Consider the following 4761-nt stretch of genomic DNA (forward strand, 5'->3'; position numbering starts at 1 on the left):
GAAGCTCCCAACTGCTCCTTTTTTTCTTTTTCTTTTTTTTAATTCTGGGCCAGCTTTAGCTCTGAGGCTTGGCTCCAGCTCTTAGGCCTTGGCTGCTGAAAGCAGGTATCTGGTTTGTTTGGGTTCTATAAACGAAACACTGTTTCAACTCCCGCTCTGAGGTCCCGGCTGGCTGAAAGCAGGTTTCTGTGGTTTTGTTTAGCTTCTATATTTGTAACAATGTTTCAAACTGCAGCTCAGAGGCCAGCAAGGCAGGCGGGGAATGTTGGAGTCCTCCATCACTGAAGCAAGCAAGCCTCATGTTCGCTTCCAGCTGCCTGGCTGCCGGCCGCCATCTTGGCTGGCAGTTAATTTGCATATTGCCCTGATTAGCCAATGGGAAGGGTAGCGATCGTATGCCAATTACCATGTTTCTCTTTTATTAGATAGGATAGGACAAAGATATTGGAAAGCTATACATCTAAGCTGTTAGCACACCCTGGTGAGAGAGATAGGCCAATTTATTTTTTTATTTACTTTTTGTATTGACTGATTAATTTTTGAGAGGAAGGGAGAGAGGGGACAGGGAGATGGAAACATGGAGAGAGAAAGAGAGAAAGAGAATGAAAGAGAGAGAAAGAGGGATTTGTTGTTCCACTTATTCATGCATTCATTGGTTGATTCTTATATGTGCCCTGACCGGGAATTGAACCTGCAACCTTGCATATCGGGATGATGTTCCAACCCACTGAGCTACCCAGCCAGGGTGAGATATGGCCATTTTTTTTTTTAATATATTTTCTTGATTTTTTACAGAGAGGAAGGGAGAGAGATAGGGAGTTAGAAACATCGATCAGCTGCCTCCTGCACATCTCCTACTGGGGATGTGCCCGCAACCCAGGTACATGCCCTTGACCGGAATCGAACCTGGGACCTTTCAGTCCGCAGGCCGACGCTCTATCCACTGAGCCAAACCGGTTTCGGCGAGATATGGCCATTTAAAAACCTGACCACAAACTCTGATACTCTGTCACTGAGAGGTGGGGTCCCCGTCCCCTCCCCTTGAACCTGGGCAGGCCTGTGACTGTCAGGACCCACAGAAGAGGGGGAAGTGGCGCTAAGTGACTCCCAGGAGAGGTCACAAAAGGCTCTCAGCTTTCTCAGGATGCTCTCCCGGGCCCAGCCATACGGGGAGGAAGCCCCAGCCACATGGAGAGGCCACACGCCGGTGCCCTGGTCTGGAGTCCCCGCTTCCTCACTGACGCCCCAGACCTCACCCATGGAAACAGGCGTCCCCACCGCACCTGGTCCCAGTGCCGACTCACTGGGTCAGTGCCCATGAGCGAGCGTAACAAAATGATTGGGCTCACAGCTTGAAATCTGGGGGAAGGTTGTGTGGGACGAACACTAGGACAGAGGGCGAAGATGAGACCAGGATGAGAAATGACTAAACTTCTGTTCTTACAGTAATTCTTCTGTTCTTATGATGGGAAATGCATTTATGCAGCAATGGTGTGATTAAAAATGAATTTAAAAAAACAAAGCCCTTTCATCCATTATCAGCTATCAGAGACTTAGCTCGCGGTGAGCAGAGAGCAGCAGCCTTCAAAAATGAGGGCACAGTAAATCGTGCCATGTCACCTCCCCGGAGCCCTGTCACTATAAAAAAAAAAAACCACCAAAAAAACAGCCGCTCCTGTGCCCAACCAGCGTGGCTCAGTGGTTGAGCATTGACCCATGAACCAGGAGGTCACGGTTTGATTCCTAGTCACATGCCTGGGTTGCGGGCTCGATCCCCAGTGTGGGACGTGCTGGAGACAGCTGATCAGTGATTCTCTCTCATCATTGATTTTTTGTGTTTTTAAAAAATATATATATTTTATTAATTTTTTTACAGAGAGGAAGGGAGAAAGATAGAGAGTTAGAAACATCGATGAGAAAGAAACATCGATCAGCTGCCTCCTGCACACCCCCTACTGGGGATGTGCCTGCACCCCAGGTACGTGCCCTTGACCGGAATTGAACCTGGACCCTTCAGTCCACAGACGATGCTCTATCCATTGAGCCAAACTGGTTAGGGCTCATCATTGATGTTTCTATCTCTCCCTCCCTCTTCCTTCCTCCCACTGGTTGAGGGGCATTGTGGTATTGCACACACTGTGATAACATAATATTATCATCCTCATTTTGCAAATGAGAAAAGTGAGGCACAGAGTCGTTTAGTAACTTGCCCAGGGTCACACAGCCAGAAAACGACAGAGCCAAGATTTGAACCTGGGCCTTCTGGCCCCAGAGTGTCCACAATATTGAGTGAGCACCGTGCCAGGCACTGGCTGTTCAAGAGCGAACAACACGTAGCCCACCCACACCTCATGGGGTTTGTTGACGAGAGGGGGAGACAGAACTGTAAGCAGCAAATTTCTACCCTGTTCTGCTGGGTGGAACCCAAAGGATCATGGGCACATAGACTGAAGGGTGTCGGGAAAAGCTGCCCAGCCATGTGAGGGGTAAGTAGGATTTTCAGTTTTTCACTTCTTCCTGGTGGGAGAGGGGGAGGGGGAAGGGTGTGCCTGGAAGAGGCCCAGCACCTGAGGGCACCCTGGACAGATGCAAACTGCCGGCCCATCATTCAACTCACTTGTGTTGATTGACGTGGGCCCTCCCCATGCAGCTCCGGGGGGGACAGTGGGGACCAGGCCTGGTGCATGGGGGAGCCTCATTGAGCCTCAGAAGCTGCAGGCTGTGCCCAGCTGGCACCTGTTGTCCTGGTAACCCTGTTCCGCCCAAACTGTCGGCTCTTCCACCACACTGATCCTTGGGAGAAGCGGGAGCCGAGGGACTTGCCTCTCCCGCAAGTCCCCAGGCCCAGTGGACGCCTGAAACTGTGGACAGTGCCGAACCCTGTGAGGCTGTGTTTTCCCTGCAGATAATACCTATGTGAGGGTTTAATTCATAAAGCAGGCACCGTGAGGTATTAACAATAATGATAAAATCAAGGGTACTGCTATGATTGTTCTATAGAAGTCATGTGACCGTGGCTGACCGATAAAATAGGGGTGACTCGAGCACAAGCCTACGACACTGGAACGGGCCACCTGGTCACCTAGATGCTACTCCGTGGTTCATGGACCAGGAGCGTCACCACGTGGAGGCGCCAGACAAAGGGAAGGTTCACTTCCCGCCTGGGGCGGAACTGCTTTCATCACGTACCTCAGGATGGTGTGCAACCTAATGCTGATCGCCTGCTGCCCTGGCCGGCGTGGCTCAGGTCTCGGGAGGCAGCCAATGGATGTTGTGCTCTCACATCGATGTTTCTCTCTCTCTCTCACTCTCTCAAAATCAATAAAAAATATATTTTTTAAAAATCCATGAACTGTTTCTTTCTGGAACTTTCCATTTAATATTTTCGGACCACGGTGACCATGGATGGCTACCACCACAGAAAGCAAACCTGTGGGAGGGGCTGCTGCATGAGCAGCACCGCCGTGAGGGCAGATCTGCAGCGCAGTGCGTCCGCCTACGTGGAGACGTCCCCCTGCCCAGGACTTGGCCTGGGAGCTGAGTTTTCCCTCTGGTTCCACACTGAGTTAACCCGGCCTCACGGGCTGAGTGTCCTCCCCAGTCCGCCTGTTGAAGCCCTAACCCCAGGACCTCAGGGGGTGACTGGGTTTGGGGGTCGGGTCTGGACTGAGGCGACCAGGGAAAAGGAGGCCATGGGGGGGGGGTCCTGACCCAGTGCGACCGGTGCCCTTCTTAGGAGAGGGGACCAGGACACGGGCTCGCAGAGAGACGACATGTGAGGACACAGGAGAGGACGGCGTCCCATGCCCAGGAGGCCTCACGGGGAGCCAGCCCTGCCTTCACCCGACCGTGGCCTCCAGCCTCCAGGGCGGGAGCCGACACGTGCCTGTTTTTCCAGCCCAGCCTGTGGCCCTGCTTACCGCAGCCGGGCAGCCCACACACAGGGTTTCCCAAGTTTGGGGACCAAACCACCGGAGACAAATGGAGTTGATGATTTCAGACAGCACAGGGTGGCACCAGACACTCCAGATCACAAGTGAGGACGTCCTGTTTGAATCTCTCAGAACTCTCCTGTGTGGGCCCAGCGCAAAGACTCAGTCATGTGTTAACTCATAACCACCTAACCCTTGCCAACCTCCCCTCCCCTTTGAAAAAAAAATGAGGTATAATTTACATGTCATCAAATATCTGTGAACAATCGGATGAACTTTCACATCTGCTTACCCACTGGATGAAGATGATAGCATGTTCCCAGCCTGCGACGCTATGAATGTGTCTCCCCAAAATGTATACAGCAGACCCTGGACAACGCAGGCATTGGGGCGCTGACCCCTGCACAGTCACAAACCCACATATAGCGTTTGACTCCTCCAAAAACTGATAGCCTACAGTTGACCGGAAGCGTTACCTATAATATACACAGTCAGTGAACACATATTTCGTATGTTCTATGTATTATGTACTGTATTCTTACAACAAAGTGAGCAGGAGAAAAGAAAACGTTATTAAGAAAATGACAAGGCAGAGAGAATACGAGTGTTCACTGGGGGGATCCATGTCTGAGTGGACACACGCAGTTCAAACCCATGTCATTCAAGGGCCAGCTGTGCATTGAAACCCCACTTCCCCCTCTGCTGGGTCAGGGGGAGGCACGTTTGGGGGTGATTAGGTCGCCAGGGTGGAGCCCCTTGGGTGGGCGGAGTGTCCTTATAAAAGACCCCAGCGACTCCCTCACCCCTCTGCCACGCGCGGACACGGCGG

This window comes from Myotis davidii, unplaced genomic scaffold (assembly GCF_000327345.1).
Source record: "Myotis davidii unplaced genomic scaffold, ASM32734v1 scaffold551, whole genome shotgun sequence".
Classification (NCBI taxonomy): domain Eukaryota; kingdom Metazoa; phylum Chordata; class Mammalia; order Chiroptera; family Vespertilionidae; genus Myotis; species Myotis davidii.